This window comes from Arvicanthis niloticus, chromosome 29 (genome assembly GCF_011762505.2).
Source record: "Arvicanthis niloticus isolate mArvNil1 chromosome 29, mArvNil1.pat.X, whole genome shotgun sequence".
Classification (NCBI taxonomy): Eukaryota; Metazoa; Chordata; class Mammalia; order Rodentia; family Muridae; genus Arvicanthis; species Arvicanthis niloticus.
The window spans coordinates 6820180-6839973 of NC_133437.1; the positions used below are offsets into that span (position 1 = coordinate 6820180).

The 19794-nt window shown below is 42.4% G+C and overlaps 1 long non-coding RNA gene across 1 annotated transcript; it reads right to left on the bottom strand.

Annotated features, from left to right (window-relative positions):
- Positions 1–210: 210 nt before the first annotated feature.
- Positions 211–13757, bottom strand: LOC143440275 (uncharacterized). Its single transcript, XR_013108065.1, has 3 exons — positions 13561–13757; positions 1999–2193; positions 211–932 (listed from the first exon to the last, which is right to left on the bottom strand). It is a non-coding gene; the product is annotated as an uncharacterized LOC143440275 (long non-coding RNA).
- Between the last annotated feature and the right edge of the window lie 6037 nt (positions 13758–19794).

Sequence of the window (19794 nt, forward strand, 5' to 3'; positions counted from 1 at the left end):
GCTGAGAGTTCATCTGAAGGCTGCTAGAAGACTGGCTTCTGGGCAGCTAGGATGAGGGTTTGAAAGCCCACAACCACAGTGACACACCTACTCCAAAAAGGTCATACCTATTCCAATAAGGCCACACCTCCAAATAGCGCCACTCCCTGGGCCAAGCATATTCAAACCACCGCAGTCATAGAGTGTTGGCTTCTTTAAGTCATGGGGTCTAGGCAAGAGGGGAGAGAGGTCTGGTTTTGCTGGGTCTCTCAGGAGCTGAGCAGGACGATGAGTGTCAGTGGCCCAAAGAAACACACCGGGCTGGCCTTGTCGAAGCAGAAACTCAACTTTAATGTAACAACCTCTTGTTTATATAAACTTGGAACATAGAGAGGAGGAGTTTTGGTGGGGTGAGATGACATAGGGGGCGGGGGTGACAGAGGGTATGGGGTGTCTGACAGGACCAGTTGCAAAGCTCTACATCAGCAGCAGCTGAGCAGAGGCAGGGCCAACAGGTCCTGTTGAGTCACCCCAGTATGGAAGTGACTAAGACAAGTCTCAAAATCAAGCCAGGCTCAGGTTTGTTCCCAAGGCCCAATCCAGGGCTAAAATGGGGCCCAACAGCGTGCACACATCAGACGGGAAGGCCATACACCACAACGGACCAGCCACCCTCTCCAGCTCAGGGAAGAGGGTTGAACACGTTAACAGAGTGAGCCACGTGAGGGTGGCAAAGCGCCTGACGCATCCGCTGGGACCCCACGGCCACAGTGGAGGTCGCGTTCCGCTGGGCAGCCCCGCTCCTGCCTTCCACACATCACCTGCGTGGATGGGGAGGAGAGACGAGGGGCCCAACAATAGACGTAGACGATGAGTCTCCAGCCTTGAATGAACCTCAGAGGTGTTCATGCTCTGGGGAAGGGAACAGTTCTGGAACTGGGCTGGACGGCAAACTAGAGAGAAAGAATAAGGGCCGGGCTAAGTACTGCAGTATTTCTGTCTCTTTGTCCGAATTCCCCCTTTCTATCTATTCGGTCTGGCTTAATCAGCTGCTAAGGAGCGGATCTAGCACAGGTGCCGAGAATGTCTGAATATGTGCTTGTGTATACGTGTTCCCTCTGCTGTGGCCATGTGTTTCTTGCTCTTCTTTTACCATTATCTGACAGGCTAAAGGAAATCATGCCTCCTCTATTTTAGTCCCCAGAAAAATTTGTAGCTTCCCAGCTGATAGTCAGGCATTGACTCATGGAAGAAAAGGTGGACACTCTTGTGTGACAGAGGAAAAGAGCTACCATCTCTTACATGAACTGTTCAAATTGTACTGTAAGCTATGCAGATCCCCTAGCTTCTGAGGTAGTTGTTATTGTTATTGTTGTTATTGTTGTTGTTGTTGTTGTTTGTGGTGGTGGTGGATTTATTTTGCATTGTGTAACAAGTTCATGCCCTGGTTGACCTGGTACTTGCTATGAAACCCAGGCTGGCCTTGAACTTGCCAGGCTTGTCTGCCTCAGCCTCCTAAGTGCTGGGCTTATACCTGGCCCCAGCTTCTATTTTTAAGTGTTTTTGTTTATCAAACCCATAAAAATTTCTAGCATCATGAGGCAGGAATTACACTTACCCTCATATTTCTGAGAAGGAACTGGAGGCACAGAGATGCCCATAGTCGCTGTCAAGGACACACGGCTCACAAGTAATGAGGCAGGATTATAATGATTGTATCTGCTCTCAGAGCTCCAGAATTACCTGATATGGATTCATGCCTAATTTTTATTATGGCTCATTAGGATGGGTTGGCTTTTGACTACACTACAAAGTTAGGCAAAACACATGAATACATCCTGCTCATGCTTCTTCTGCCCTGCGTCTGCTTAGTCCAAGGGAACATTCTTCAATTCTATCTTTATTGTATAACCCTGTCCCACTGTCAGGAAACTGTCAATATACCTTCAAAACATATCCTGCCACCATGACAAAAAACTTGGGAGACAAGGTGAGTAAGGGAAGATGAGGGGGCCTCACCGTTCTAGTGTGCTCAGTCCCTTGCGGTGGATGAAGCATGGCCGCTAAAGCGTGTTGGTCCACGTGATTTTGTCATGCCACTGCTCTGTACATGATGCTAACCAGCGGGGGAACGCTGCACTGGTTACCCACAGTCTGAGCACCTCACAGTCCGGAGCCTCATTTTACGCACTCCTCAGCGTGAGCATACAGTGCCTGTGTCACAGTAAGTTCTCATTAGAAGCTGAATTAGCCAGACAAGGTGATGCACACCTATAATTCAGCACTTGAGACAGAGACAGGTGAACCTCCGTGAGTTTGAGGACAGCCAGCTACATAGTAAAACCTTACCTTTAAAAAAAGGTGAAAAACCGGGTTGTGGTGGCGCATGCCTTTAATCCCAGCACTTGGGAGGCAGAGGCAGCCAGATTTCTGAGTTCGAGGCCAGCCTGGTCTACAGAGTGAGTTCCAGGACAGCCAGGGCTACACAGAGAAATCCTGTCTCGAAAAACCAAAAATGAAACCAAACCAAACCAAAACGGTGAAAAGGTTGAAACTCTTGTTGACTAAATAGATGGGTGGATTAATAATGTCTAACAGTGACCCAGCATCATATTCCTGTTACAAGTCATCAAAAGTGAAATTCCTAATTTTGACTTTTTTCATGTAATTTATACACATTTCTGCAGCACTATGTATATAAATGAATATATAATAAATAAATATATATATTTATTTATACACATAGTATATAAATAAATAAGTAAATAAATAAATAAAGCATAACAAAGGATAAAATTCTTTGTCTTATGAAACTTAATATAGTTAGTGGTATTAACGGGGCGTGGAATTATCAGAAATAACTTCAATAACAAAAAAAGTTCATTAAAAGGAGAAAAGCCAGAATCAAGCAGTCACCAAGCTGGAGGAGAAGGCTGCTGAGTGGATGGCATTTGAACAGAGACTTGAGTGATACCGATGGATATGTCATGAAAATATCAGAGGGGCCATTATGCTTCCATTTCATTGGCTGGCACTAGTCACATGCCCTTGACATAGCCTGACCACATATAATACGCCTCCAAAGAGAAGAATACAGATCATGATAAGCCAGCAAGGTTTTGCCAGAGTGTCAGAAAAGAGTGAGAACGGTAACAACACCACTGCTGACCATCTGTATCAAAGGATCAGGATATTTAGTGTAGACTGCAAAATAGAGAATGCCAAGCATTTGGCACATTGAAGAAATAGGGAAAAGACCAATGTAGGCCTGGGATACAGTAAGTGAAAATTAACCTGCCAGGCCTGGAGAAGCCAAAGGCTGAAGCACTGGGGGTGGGCAAGGAAGTCTGCATTTGACTCTTAATACAATACAATGTCTCTGAGGGACCCTTAGAAGGTGAGCCAAACAATTTGGTTTAGATTATTAAAATGCCTCATGGTGTAGCCATTACTAATCTTCATTGTCAATTTGACTAGATTTGGAATTACCTAGCAGATATTCCCCTAGGCTGCTGCATAAGGGTGTTTAAAGAGACATATAACTTAGTCCATGGCCTTTAATCCTGGCACTCAAAAGCAGAAGCAGGCAAATCTCCATGAGTTCCAGACCAAACTGGTCTCCATAGCAAGTTGTCCCTACAAGACCAAAGCTTCTCAACATCAGTAGCAAGTAGTCCTAGCTGAGCAGGAAGTCGTCCTAGCTGAGCAGGAAGTAGTCATAGCTGAGGGGGAAGTAGTCATAGTTGAGCAGGAAGTAGTCATAGCTGAGCAGGAAGTAGTCATAGCCAAGTACACTGTCCTTTATTCATTTATTATCTACAAAGGCTGGGGGGGGGTTGGTTTGAGACCCCGGGACAAGTTAATGAGTTGCATATTTTACATATCAAAGCAGACTTAACCTCCAGCATCTTTCAGTCCCTTCCAGGTATACCCTGCCTTCAACCCTGAATGTTCCAGCCCAGGGGCTGGGCTGCCCTTCCCCATATATGGAGGCTCTTCTCTATGTAATCCAGACATTTTGTGGCACCGCTCTCTTTCTCTTCCTCCCTCCCTCCCCCTTCCCTTCCTTTCTTCCCTCTGTCCCTCCACCCCCCTCTTCCCCTTCTTCTTCTCTTCCCCTTCCCTCTCACTCTCTTCTCTCTGCCGAGCTTCCCCTTTCTCTCTTAATAAACTGGATTAATAAGTCAGTGAGACACAATAAAGGCACCTCTAACTGAAGTGGAAACTTAAAGGTTCTTTGGAAAGTCGGTTGGATGGTGTTTTGCTGGGGCAAACATGAGAAAAAAAACAAGTTTAGCTGAAGAGGACATAGGTGAAAGACTAAGGCAGACTCATGAAGGAATGTTTCACTGAAGCAGACACAGGAGAGAGGATGTTCTGCTGAAGCGAGCATGTGAAAGGACACGGGATTCTTTGCTAACAACACACAAGTATTGGTCCACCTTACATTGTGTAGTTGAGACGCGTTCATCGGGACTCCATGGAGAGAAACAAACCAAAAAACTTCTGGTGGTGTGCTACAGTTTCTTATCACTTCTTTGGACTCTGGATGATTGACAGAGTGATGTAAGCTAAGACAGATGAATGTGCTGAGGCAAGACACGTGCAGGACAGGTGATGTTCAGAGGGTATACATAGAATTCCATAGAGTGACGGAGACAGAGCTTGGCTTGCGGTATAGCTGGCTGTGCAACACTTATGGGTCTCTTGTCTTCGTTGATTTTCACTTCCCTGAGAGGCACAGGGCCTCTGTGGATGGCATCATTCCATGGGTTAAGGTTCTGGACTGAATACAAAGAGCGAAGAGAGCTGAGTACAAGCACTGCTGGCTCCCTGCTTCCTGATTGTGGATGCAGCGTGACCATCGGCTTCACCTTCTGTCCTCCAGTACTCACCCACAAGTTATAACCTGAAATCATGTCTTCCCCTGTATGTTGTTTGAGTCAAGGTATTTTACTACGGCAACCTGAAAAGTGATGGAGATTGCAATCTCTGGTTCCAGCTCTTACTGGGGGTTAAAATCAGAGCTTGCTGCATGCTAAGCAAGACCTCCACCACTGAGCCACACCTCTGGTTCTATTTATGTCTGTGTTTTCAAAGTATGCTATGTGCAACTTTAGTCTCAGACTGATGCATAGAAGTGATAATGTCTGCTGATGTTTGCCCATGGGTGCCAGGCTGCTTCTTAGAATGAATGAGAAGTCTTCTGTAGAGGAGAAATTGCTCTCGTGGCAGTCAAGTTCAGACTGGCTCCATTAAAACATAGCCTCAAAGACAGGATCTTTATATATATATACATATATATATACATATATATGCATATATGTATATATACATATATATATTATAATTCATTATATATATATTATGTAATATATATAATATTATAAAACATGAAATAGAGGAACATCTGGAATAGCAACACTGAAGGAAAAGGGGAAACTCAAGAAAGGGGACATTCCAAGTATAATGATTTTGTTTCTTTTAGCTTTTGGAGAAATGACTTTGTACCTTTGTGTGTGTGTGTGTTGAGGTGAGATCTCATTTCTTCCTTTTTGGAGATGGGTTATGTCTTCCTCCGAGTTACCATAATTGCATGTCTCTTTCTCGTCTTTTCTAAGAGTCATTGTTAAACACACTGCTGCTGCTCTCTTATTCTGCACCAAGTGAATGTTTAAATGTTTTAAATACACATGTCTCTGCTGACTGCTGAACAAGATTCACTGCAGCCTGGAGTCGCTCGGTGGAACTGCTGAGATCTGGTTATTATCCCTGTGGTTTATGCTTGTGGTAGAAACTGCACTAATATTTACATAAAGGGCGTGGTTTGGGGCAACAGCAAAGCCTGCCTGAAGTGGGAATTTGTAGCCAGTGCCCACTAATGAAAACAGCCTCAGTTCAGTTGTCCTTTCTAAAGCATAATTAGGTCCTCCACACGACATGTCATTTCTGCATTTCCGCTCTTCAGCTACAAAATATCTTACCATTCATTTCCTATGTTAAGATGATTACTTTGCAAAAAAATAATTTAGTAAGATAATTCAATGTTTATGAATATTCCTTTAAATATATATTATATATTTAATATTTCTGGGTTAGGTTTTACTAGTTAAAACAAATTCAGCCAGGCCTGGTGGAATACTTAGAACCTTACCACTAAGAAGATAGACACAAGATGTCTTCAGGGCCAGCCTCAACTACATAGCAAGTCTGAGACAGCTTCAGCCACAGGAGAATTTTGTCTCTAAAAACAAAACAAAACAAAAACCAACAAAAAAACCCCAGCTAATTAAACAAACAAAATTCCCAATTTTCATGATGGTTACAAGACCCTCCATATTATCTTCCAGGTCTGAATATTCTGCAGCTGCACTCATCTCAACATGTGGGTGAGCTGTGCCAGGTGGAGAGACTCAGACACCACCATGCTCTGCTCCTTGCAAGTGTCCTTATCTCAGTGACAAGGAAAGTCTGACAGGAGCTTGTTTCTTGTTTGTGCTCTCTGCACTCAAACATTTTTTTTTTTAAAACTTACTCAGGAAGCAGAACATTCTAGAACTCAGGCCGTTCATTGTTGCATAGTGAAATATAGATATTATTTATTTTAATTCAGAAATTCGGATTTAGTGCGAAAAGATTTATCTGTCTATATCTAGATACAGATCTCTGGGTAGCTATACAAATGTTTATATACCCATTTTACTTGTTTTCCCAGAATACTCAATGCTGGTGATGTGGGTCACCTCCCCAGTCCTAATATTTATAAATAAAACACTTCTGCTTCCTGGTTTCCAACAGAGGCCGTTTCCACCTCTTCCTGTTAGTATTTGGGACTTGTTCACACACTTTTCTACCTAGCAGATAAGATGAAATTGCTGATATTTGAAAACAAATTAGAGAGAAGAAAAAAAACTTTAAAAAAAGTAAATTCAACCTACTTGTTTGGTATTTTCTTTCCAAGAGTTGGGAAAATTCCATTATTTGATTTTAGCCCTGAAGACTTCAAGAGATGCGTCAGCATCGCAGATTTTTGCTACGTTTGAACATGGCTTGAGAACTAACTGTTCTGAGTTGAGAACCAACTTTAATACATACTTGCTGCTAAGAGGGGGGAGGCAGCATTAAGGTAGCCCACCTGCAAGGCAGCTGTGTGCAGGTCCAGACACCTTTGCTTGAGCTCTGGTTACATACAAGGCACTCATTTAAGCTCATCATATATCTTAATATTTTTGATCTTTAAGACAACGGTAAGAAGCACACATTATATCATGTATTAACTCATTAATTTATATGGAATGCCAATGACACTCTAATGCCCTGGAGGTGGGTCATGAACAGCAAGTCCTTGTTTGGCTCGTCTACAATTCTCATCAAGGGTGCATGCCTTCCTGCTTCCTGTCTGTGTTTAAATCTCTGCTCTAGCATTCCCTCGCTCAATGACCTTGTGAAGATTACGTAATCTCGGTATTCCAGCTTGCTTATCTGTGAAGCACAAATGGTAACAGTTCCTACCATAGAAAGTTGATATGAAATGATAAGATGATCTTAATAAGTTAACGTTTATAAGACTGAACAGTTCCTGGCAGGCTGTAAAGATGATTCGGGAATGTGAACATTATCATGTTCATTGTTAACACAGTGAGCACATAAACACTTTCCCCTGTGTTAGGCATAGAAGAACACACACACACACACACAGAGAGAGAGAGAGAGAGAGAGAGAGAGAGAGAGAGAGAGAGAGAGAGAGAGAGAGAGAGAGAGATTTGTTGTGAGGTGTGATGTAAAATATGAATAAAGGAATATGAGTAAAATATGAGTAAAGGAATTAAAGTCTAGAAGTGTGAGCATAGGGTTTGCGTGACAGGAATCCTTACAATGAAGGTGACATTGGAACAGAGATATGACCAGAGTATCAGATTGTGTGACCATGTGCAGGAAGGACAATCTAAGCAGTGGTTACTACATATGTAAAGAACCCAGTACTTTGATGAACCCAAAGCCCAGCAAGGAGGCCAACATGACCATGAAAGGAAACATCAGGACAGGTAGAGCAGGGATCACAGTAGACCGAGCCTTGCAGGCTGTGATGAGCACAAAGTGCTGGTCAGAAGTAGATATGGAAGCCAAGACACCAGCCCCATTACTCATAGAGGTCTGGTCCTTGGAAACCGTTTTAGGTTCATCCGCCAACTGGATGTGCTAAGATGGGGCAGGAAGAACACTGACCAGCACATCACTTGGTAGGATGTGGAGGATAAGCCCTGGAATAAGCAGGTGCTGGTTTTGATAAATACTCCATACAGCACCTACATACTAAAAGGCTTACTGCCCAGCCCGAGGTGTACCATCTGGCCTCTGAGGTTGCTTCCTTTCTTGGTCATGCTGACCTCCTCACCATGATTTGGGTTCAAATCAAGCATGTACTGTCCTGGGTCTTTCATATAACCCCCCCCCCCCCCCCGCTTAGATTGTTCTTCCTCTACATGGTCACACAATCTGATACTTTGGTCAGGTCTCTGTTCAAATGTCACCTTCACTATGAGGATATTCCTATCCACCTGTGCACGCAAACCTAATTGGGAAATAGTGGAAGCGTTAGAATGTGGGGTCTAGTGGAAGGAAATTAGCTCTCTACTGAGCAGCATGGGGCACATGTATGCCTTTGAAAAAGGATAGTGGGCTAGGCATGATGCCACACGCCTTTAATCCAAACACTCAGGAGGCAGAGGCAGGTGGATCTGTGTGTTTGAGACCAACCTGGCCTACAAAGTGAGTTCCAAAACAGCCAGAGATATACAGAGACAGCTGTCTCAAAAAGCAAAAAGGAAAAAAAAAAAAAAAAGGATAATGGGAACGTGACCTTCTCAACTCTATTTGCTTTCTGACTGCCATGATGTAAGAAGGTCACTCTACCACACATACCCCTCTGGTAGACTGACGCATCACAGGCTTCAACCAACGAGGCCAACTGAGCATAGGCTCGAACCTCAGCAGCTCTGAACCAAAATTAACCTCCCTCCAAAAGAAGGCCAGTCAGAATCTGCAGTAATAGGCTGGGCATAATGTGCATGCCTTTAAATGTAGCACCAGGACAGCAGAGACAGAGGAACTTATATGAATTTGAGGCTAGCCTGGTCTACAAAGTGGGTTCCGGGACAGCCAGGTCTATTATGCAGAAAAACTCAAACAAAAACAAAACGAACAACAGGAAGAAGCTATGGTAATAATCTAGGTGAGAGAGGCTGGCACTGTGCACGTGGGTGCTCATCGGGTCATGAGAGACAGCTGGGAGTCAAAATGTAATTTGAGGACAGAACTTGCTGATGCAGTCAGTGGCTACAGGCTGTAAGGGGGAAAATAGTGTCAAAAAGACTCCTCATTTTGCAAATCCATGGAACAGAAAGGTGCTATTTAGTGGTCTGACAGAGATGGAATATACTGTGGTTTGGGGTTGCCCCCTACCCTGTCTTTAGATTCGGGAGGATATCCTTCAAGAATCTGCAGAATTGCTATAGCAACGTTTTTTCTATTGGTGGTGTTCATCCCCCACAATGCAATTCCTGGTGCCCGCCCTGTGGTCTTCTGTGGTTTCTCTGATGATCCCTAGCATTTTGCAAATATTTCCACCCATGGGAATGAATTTTTCACCCACCTTCATTAAAACTCAAACCTGCATGTGTGCTACGCAGCTATTTTAGAAGGGAGAGGGCAATGCTTTTAACCAAGTAACTGGAGGCTGCTGCTGCACTCGGGAATCTTTTGTTAACTGCTAGCCCATAGGGCATGACCCGTGCCTTTGTGAGCAGCCTTCTCCCTGGATGTATGGTCCTCACTAGTCTGTGACTTTTGCTATCTGTGTAGGTTGAATGAATGAGCTCTTTTAAAATGTTTAATACTAGAGTATTCTATTGAAGCATAAATAATTAAACAAAAACTAGAAAGAAAAAGGCAAAGGCAAAAGTTGGGTTTTTTTAATGCCTAGAATTATGGATAATTTTTATTTCTCTTTAGACTTGTTCATATTTAGGGTTTCTATAAATAACGTTATATGTTTTAGAAGCAGCTTCTTCCTATGATGACTGAATCCTACATTCAAAGTCCTCCCTGATCATGGTTATTCTTTTACTTTGATGTAAGGACATACGGACTGCTTTATCCCTCTTCCAACTATACTTGGCAGCCTGTCTTTGTTACTTTCTGTTGCTGTGAAACACCATGACCGAGGCAACTTATGGAAGAAAGAGTGTGTTTGAGCTTACAATTCCAGAGGGGTAAGGATACATCAGCACAAGGGTCATAGCAGGCAGCAGGCATGGCAGCGCGAACAGGAAGTTGAGAACTTACATATTCAAACTTAAGCATGAGGCAGAGAGGATGAATCCAAAATAATATGAAGCTAAATAATCTCAAAGCTGACCCCAGTGCAGTACTTCCGCCAGCAAACCTCTCCACCTAAACCTCCTCAAACAGCACCACCCAAATTCCTGAGCCTCTGGGGTACCGGTCTCATTCAAAGCACCACACACACATCTTGAAATTATATACTATTTGTTGAGCAACTCCGTCCATGTAGTTTAAATCCTATGTGGCAGGGTCTTCACCTTTTTTCTTCAAATTTCTAGTGTTTAGAAAAGAACCCAAAATAAACTTTTTGTTACTTTTTGCCCAATAAATATTTCTCGTTGGCTGTAGAGATGGCTCAGTGGTTAAGAATGTATGATGCTTTTCAGGTCCAGAGTTCAATTCTTAGCACCCAAATGGAGCAGCTCACAGCTACCTGTAACTTCTGCCTCAGTAGATTCATGCCTTCTTCTGAACTAAGAAGGCATGTAGATGTACACAATCCCATACATTTTAAGAAAATGTTTTTTAAAATAAGTATATGTTTGTTATCATATTCCTACATCATATTGCAAAGGTATTGGGAGCAGAGAGAGAGAATCACAATGATTCTAGAAGACTCCCAGGACTCTGAGTTCACACAGTTTTGATGAGAATACTGAAGCAAAAGATTTTGAGTTTGAGGTCAGCCTCAAACATAGTGAGGCCTCATCACAGAAAATAAAACAAATAAAAACTTATAAAAAGAAAATTTACCAAGAATTTAAAAATTTCAGAAAGATAATAAGCATCACTTTAGGAACTTTTCTTCTCAGGGCCTAATAAGATATTAATAAATATTTACTTATGAGTGTCTTTATGTAGTTAAAGTGTACACAATACAGCTTACTTAAATGCATTATGATGAAGCTATAAAATAATATCACAAGAGTTAAATTGCTGTAGGAAAAAATGAATCATCTATTATTAATATTTAAAAGTAATAAGACAGTATGCTCAGTATGGCTTCTTACACATGGAAATTGTGTGTCTGATGTGTTAGCCAGAGTTTGTGCAGGGTTATGAGATTACAGCTATCTCTGAGCTTCTTCTGTGTGCTTAACTATGTATTTATTTATTTTCAATTACATTGATTTGTTCATCTATCTTTCTGTTGTGTGTTCATGTGCATGCATGTGTATACATTCAGCACAGCGTAGGCATGAAGACTGAAGGGTGTCCTGCAGGATTTCCTCCTTCTACCTCATGGGTCCCAGGGATTGAACTCAGGACATGAGACTTGGTAGGAAGCACTTTTACAGGTCAAGCCATGTCACCTGTCCTCCATATTTTTAAGTATCCACAGCAAAATAATGAAACAATTTTATGCTCATCCCCCTCCTTTCTTCACTCTGACTCTATCTTCCTCCCTCTCTCCCTCTCGTCCTCCTCCTTGAGGCAGGTTTCCATTCTCCTGCTTCAGCCCCCACAATGCTATCATAAGTATGTGTCACCATGCCTGATTGTTTCATTGCATTTTAAAATTATTATGGGCAATCAGAAATGATATCCTAAGGACTTACAATTACACTATAACTTAAAAGGGAAAAAATTTAAATGGGAAGGAAATCTGAGAGCAGAATATTTTCTCTTTATTTCTGTCACACAGATATTTATCTCAAGCAAACTCACCATTTCTGAACATTAAAAGGGGTTTGTAGAATGAATACTGCACATCAAAAGAAACTAATATTGTAAGTTATAATGAGGTCAATGAGAAAAATAGACAAGGGGAATTGCAAGCCACAGTTAATCATTATCCTTAAATAGAATATGCAGGGTTTGTAGATATTAACTCCTCTTTGAGAGACAAGCCTGGTGCATGGTTCCTACTTGTAATGTCAGTGCTGAGGCAGAAGGATGACCAGTCCCATTTACATTGTGATTTTTTATCTCAAAAGAAAAATAAAGGGGCGCTCTATCAATGTCATTGGAAAACGTGTTGCACAAACTGGAGGACCCAATTGTGAATCCCCAGCGCTCTTGAAAACCCAGGAGTGTGGTTTTTCATCTGTAACCCAGCGATGCACACAGGTGGCTCCCAGGAGCTCGCTAGCCAGCCAGCCACAGTGAAAGAGTGAGCTCTAGTTTCCGTGACAGACCTGTCTCAAAAGTAAGGTGGAAAGCAATAAAGACACCCAATGTTGATCTGTAGCTGCCACACAATCAGAGCACGACTCGTGTGCGTGCACATATGTACACTCCCTTCAACACATGTGTGTGAACACACAGAGAAAAGGAAGAGAAACAAAGACAAATCAAGAGATATTCAGCACTGTGCATGCAAAGTCCCACAGGAACTCTCTGGGGAAGGCACATATAAGTGATCAAATGTCCTCCCTGGTCCAAGACCTTACTGATGAAGGATTATATTGGTGGTGAGAAGCATGGACTATGGGAGACAGTGTGAGCTACTTCCTTAATCTTAGTTGCATTTTGCAAAAACTGAATATGAAACTCAGACCAGCCTGCAGGCATGTTAAAGCACATTCACCATTCAAAGCTATGATTAAACATTTTTAGTCTATTTCACCCATTGATCTGAGCAACTAAGTCTAATCGCCAAATCCACTTCTTCCTGAAGCAAAGTTTCTGCTCTTTAACGTGAGCTCCCCCCGAGGGTCCTTCTTGAACTATGACCAGTATTTGTCAAACAAAATGTCTATAGAACATTCTCTTTAGTGATCAAGATGAAAGTGTTGTGTTACTAAAACTTCAACATTAGTTACTTCTGCAATTTTCCGGAAATAGGTACTAGATAGGATTTCCTAAGAGGCCTGGTTCTTTAAGCTTTGTCTTTCTACTGTCTGCCTGCCAAGGACAAAGAGTTCACAAATAAATGGGAACAAGTCATTATCACAAGAAGAACAAGGATAACTCTATGAAGGTAGGCATATAGCACTCTACAGGACTCACAAACCATGATCTAGAGTCTAGAAGTTTCAGTCTGGCTTTCAGCGTAAGGACCCTGCTGATAAGCCCATTTAAGATGAATCCCACACTCAAGCATGTGCTCATGCCTGTCAGACAAATTCTGTCTGTCTCTAGATTAGCGAAGTGTAATTTGCCACCTCCCCCCGATCCCTCCAATGATAGCCTGGCAAGACAGGAGTGTGTGTCATATCGGAGACTGCCATAGACATGCAAGACTAAAGACATTCAGATCCACAGACACCCTGGGCAATGCGATCCATCACTTACAGAGGGAAGGCTGTGCAGAATGTCCCATCTTCCAACTGCTGAGTCACTCTGCTATGAGCTATTTAAACAGAGGCTTCCAGGAGACACACACTCAGCACCCCACTTAGACAATGCCCAAGCGTCTAGCTTGGGTTTGCCAGAGCCAATGCCGTTCTATTTCCATCCTCTTTGCTCCATACTGTCCGTCCCATTATGGGGGACTATTGGCTCCTTAACTCAGGTGGAGCCTGTTCAGCTGACACACAGGGGGGACCTTAGCACCTGAGGTTCCCAAATCCTCTTCCAAATTTTCTCACAGCAACAATGTCTTTTTCTGACTTTATTTTTCTTAAAAAAAAAAAAAAAAAAAAGCCTTCAACCTTAGCAAACATTGTTTGGGCATCCACTGAGGAATATGCATGGAGGTACAGACGAGAGTTGGTTAAAAGACAAGTAAGAGAGAGATCTTGCTGGGCACGCTGGAGCTGGTCTGTAACTTCAGCATTTGGGAAAGATTCCTTGTGCTTAGTAAATCACAGTCCAGTGAAGACTATAATCAGCCAGCCAGCCACAGTACACGACGTGCCGGTTCTGAGACAGGTGAGCACAGGATCATGATGTCAATGATGCTCTGGACTTGCTTTCTGGAGGAGGGAACTGGGGAAGACCCCTACTGGTCACATTGCAGTCTGTGAATGAATGAATGCCCTGTAGGAGCAAATGCAGAGAGGCATCAAGGGAATACGGAGAAGGGAGTTTCTAAAGAGCTTTCCCGATCTTATGGTGATGTGTGTTTCTCCCTGCTGGCCAGCCATTGCCTGGTTTGAACTGGCTGTGCCCGATCTAGCTGTGAGTACTGCTGCTGCTGGCCCCGCCCCCACTGATCTTTGGGCACTCCGTTCTGTGTGTCAGATGAGGACTCCTCTCTCGCTTGCCATCCACAAGCCGTGCTGTCCAGCCCAGACAGCTGCTTTGGCTTTAAAACTGCCTGGCTTCCTTCCCCACCAGTCTGTTAAGGAGTCCAACATGCCACTTGATGTCACATGTGTTGCAGGTGTTGTGGGTGAACTTGCCGCAGGAGCTAGATGTAAATGATGTCATTGAGCAAGACGGGACTTGGCATGCCCACGCTGTGTGTCCAAATGTTGTTCCTATCTCCCAGTGAAAAGATGTTGTCAGTAAAGAGAACAAGCACAAACTGATCTCAAAGACTGAGCATCAGCAAGGAGCTGTCCTGGGCACTACGTAAAAGCTTTCAGTTCTCACAGGGATGCTGTCCTTGTGTTAGAAACCTGTTCTATAGATTGAGGAAATAAAGGCTCAGAGAGGTTCAGAGACCGATGTAAGGTCCTACAACTCCACAAATCCCTTTATATTCTCTCTCTCTCTCCCTCCTTCCCTCCCCCTCTTCTCTCTCTCTCTCTCTCTCTCTCTCTCTCTCTCTCTCTCTCTCTCTCACACACACACACACACACACACACAACTGAAGACAGCAGCCAAAGCCCTGCATATACTAACCATAGAACTACATAAACAGTCACAGATTACTGTTTATCTTGAATCTGAACACAAATCAACTCGTTCTTTAAACTTTGGACTGGTTTACAGCAGGAGCCATGAGATATTAGCACTGTAATAAGATTTCTGATTCCAGCTCGATTATCAGTTTTCTAGGAGTCAAACAAACATGGGGCATTTAGCCTGGACCTATGAAGTCGTGTTCAGAAACATGCTGTCAATCTAAATACATCGGCTTAGAAGGAAGCAACAAAGAAATACTAACATAAAGGTCATCAGATAAAAATGTGGTTAAATATATGTACATTCCCGGGTCTACTGATGTTAAACAATACGACACACACTAGGGAAAAGATGTGGAAAAGTGCCTGCTTTTGTGACTTGTTGATAACTGAGGAGTTTTTTCCTTGGGCCTAAGAACAGTTTACAGCATTGCCAACAGCATTCAGTACATTCAGAACAGGATCGTTTCACCCGGAGCTGACCGAAGGCCTTGCTTGGGACAGCATCAAGGATGGCTGTCCAGCAGACAGGGTAGTACGCCAGGGTCAGCAAGTGAAAAGCCAAGCAGGGCCATTTTAAGTAACACAGCTTATGTAAGTGAGAGCTAACTGTCTCACTGGAAGTGGGTCACATAGGAGCTGGGAGAACCGGAGCCCTTTGACCCCAGTGAAACCTACAGCTAGCTTTCCTTTGTGTCTCTTAGAACGTGACCGTGACCGTGACCCTGTAACAAAACAATGTCAGGGGTCAGATCAGATCTTTATTTCCCACCCTCTTCTTGTTTCCAAATGGTTGTCTTGCTCCCTTTCTTCATTTTAATATGCTAAATTAACTGAGACACACATCATTTGATAGAGTTTGATAACTTTACTGCTGGGAACAGGAAAAAGAGTATGGGATAAAGAAAGATCCATTTTGCCTCTCACAGCTGTGATTCAGTTCTGACTCAAGAGGAAGTGTGCCACCTACTGAATCACAGAAACCACTTCCTGTGGCTGTTTGGTTTATTCTGGAGGCACCAGGCCAGGCCTGGACTGCCCTGCCCTGACCCTTGCCTGGCTCTCCAGAGCCAAGGCGTTCACAGCTTGAGGTGGTTTGGCCTGAAACTCTTGAGAACATTACATATTAAATTACAAGTGTTTCGTTTCCTAGCAAGGAGTCTTTAGCAACACAAAAATGAGCATGTGTTATTTGCAAACCATCTGAATCATTACTCAACCTGAATGTTCCTAACTTTTTGCAAGGTATGTATTCTGGATGACCGCTCTCCAGTGATCTGAATGTACTTGGTTTTTCCTGCGGGCAGTCTGGGCAGTCTGTAGGGTGGCATTAGCTGCATGAGTCTCCATGGGAACCCTTTAATCAGTGAAGCAACACTGGACTTGTTCTCGTTTGTCCCTGCGTTTGAGCAAGTGCTCAACCCATGTATGCAGATGGGGTGGGGGAAGGGATGCAGTGGTGTGCAGGAACCACACAGTGTTCCCTTCATAGCAGAACCGTGCTCTGCCCACTAGAAACAGGGGCCCTGGCTGACCACGAGAACTCACAATGGAGTCAGCTTTGCTTGAAGGAACCCCAAGTACCTTCTTTGAAGAAGGTGTATAGAAGTGGGAAGAGAGGGATGGAGGTAACCTCAGCATTATTGTTTGTTATATTTGCAGGTGAAAATAGGAACATTAAGTAGTTTGGTTCCAAAATGTCATCTCTAAACAGACTAAAGGTAGTTTTTTTCATCCTAGTTGATGCCAGCATACACATGCTCTCCCAATGAGTAAAGTTCCAGAAGGGTGGTTCTGCACGTAGGTCAATACTAGAGATCCCGAGGATCACTTCTGAGGGTTAAAAAGCCTTCTTTCCTCAGAATGCACAAGAATCCCTAGTCAGAGAACAGATCGTGCCTCTGTCCTCCCCTGCTCCGCTAATTTGTGAAAGAATGACTGTAGTCAACAATCTGCCCCATCAGCTGGTTGTCCTGAGGAGTCAGTTACGCAATGTCCAGAATGGTGCTCACACCTGTCCAATGGGTGCTTTCTGTGTGCACCCTTTTATTGTCATTCCCATTTCCACGTCTTCTCCCATGATTTCGGCTGTGCCTGTTACTCAGGTTATGATTGATAACTTGTGGTTAATGATGGAATTCTGTGACTGCACTCTCTCAGCCTGTGTAAAGTCGTGCATTTCTTAGGAAAAAAATCATAAAAAAATATTAAAAATGACCACAGGTTGAAATGTCCTGTCAAAAATATATCATCTAAATTACATGCAAAGTGTTTACCAATTAAATTCATGTAATATTTTTCCAAATTATAATGTTCAACATCTTAGAAGGTATTGTAATCTAAACCAGATCATTCTTTCCTTTGCTCTAAGGCTACTCTCTACATGTTTGGCATAAAGAGGAGATGGGGACCTGCCCAGTTTAACACCTGATACACTTTCTGCTTCTTCTTACCTACCACCTCATTTAACTCAAAGAAAGCACACAGACTACATTCTAACTTGGGCTTTCAAGGTACAGACAATCTAAACACTGCTTATTAAGTATTCTCCTGACAACAACAGCAAGAAATAAATTGATTTGTAATGATCTCAGAAGCCTGAAGACAATACTTAAACCTTCATCTGTGTGTGCAATTTTGTTAGTTTCTATTGTTTTTATTAATCACCATCTAGTATGTAATATCTGACCTATAGTAAGTGCTCAATAACTATTTTATTAATAAATTTCAGCATTTATTCTCCAAATAACAAAAATATATTATTTTGTTTTCTAAGTTTTTCTTTTAAATATTTTCTATGAAGTACTCACACACATATATCAACAGGAAAGAATACAATTTTCTATCATTAACTCTTTTTAACAAGAGTCAAAAAGACTCCTGGAGCCCACGCTGGCCTTAAACTCACTATAGAGCAGAAGCTCACTGTTAAGATTACACATGTGTGCCAGCACATCTGGTTTAATATGGTACCCAGGATGGAACCCAGGCCTTCATCCATGCTAGCCAAATACTGTACCTACTGAGCTATATCACCAGCCTCTAAATGCTTTATTATGCTACTTTTGGTTCAATGTCACAGAAAATTATATTGAACTCTTGACCAATCTATTTTTTCCATTGGAATATTGGCCCAAATAAGAAATAACATCAAGGAAAAATTATTCTTTGGCAGGAAAAATGTCCTTTCTAAATTCTTGTGTGTTTTGTTTTGATTTTTCCTTAGTGACTGGAGGCCAGTTTCAATTCATTCCGGCACAGATTCCAAATTTTCAATCTGGTTTTCCTGAATATAAGACTGAGTGCCAAGAATGAGACAATAAGACAGAATCACCACCAACACATTCTCACTCACACACAGAGACACACAGACACACACAAAGAGATACATAGACACACACACATATAGATTCATACAGGCACACAAAGATACACACAAAGACACACAGAAATACACACAAATATACACACAGAGATACATAGAAATACACACAAAGGCACACACCGAAATGGAGAGATATATACAGATATACACAAAGATACACACAGGCTCACACAAATACACAGAGATACAGGCACACACAGAAATACAGAGATACATACAGATATACATACAAGACACACACAGTGATATACAGATGCACACAGAGATACAAACACAGATACACAGAAATACACACAGAGAGAAATTTAGAGATACATACAGATACAAACAGAAAAAAAAAACACAGAGAGATGCACACAGACACACACAGAGATACACAGATACATACACAGAGAGATACAGACAGACACAGAGACCAATGCATATATAGACACAGAGATAGACACAGAGATAGACACACAGAGACACATACAAATACACACAAACACACCCAGGGATACAGACACATACAGATATACACAGAGTTACAGATACACACAGACTCACACAGAGATACACAGCTATACACAGACACATACAGAGATACTTATAAACACACAAGCATACACAGACACACAGAAACACACAGAGATAACCACAGACACATACAGAGATACACACAGATATATAAACAAGTACACACTCAGACACACACACACACACACACACACACACACACACACACACACATACGTGAGCACTACCAGAGACCCAGGTGTGTCTGCTGATTTGCATGTTTCTATTCCTTCTAATATTTACTTTCAAATCATGCAGTTTTGAGCTTTCAAATGAAACTTTTCTTTACATCACTAGATGATATTCATGCATTTTTCTCTGAAGTGATGATCAGTGTATCCCAATCCCTAAAACCCACTGTCCTGAAACTATTCATCGCTAACAATTAGCTTCTTTTTCACTTTCTTTTTTGGACTCAAGGTCTCACCAGTCTAGTCACTACATACTGTAGGCTGGCCTCAGACTCACCACAATTTTCTTCGGTCATTTTACTGAATAGCTATAAGCATTAGCTACTAAGGCCTACTCTCTGTGTTTTTTTCCACTAACATTTTTCAATGTTTGGAGTAAAGCAATAACCGTAATTATTAAACAAACAATGATTTTTTTATTAACCTAAGAATAAAAAAGAGAGGAAATGTTTTTTGGCAACCTGAAGAGAATCACATGTGTAGTGTAGGGGTAGCAGTGCCCCAGAGGATGCAGTGGATAACAGTGCCCTGGAGGATGCAGTGGGTAGCAATTCCCTGAAGGATGCAGTGGGTAACAGTGCTCTGGAGGATGCAGTGGATAGCA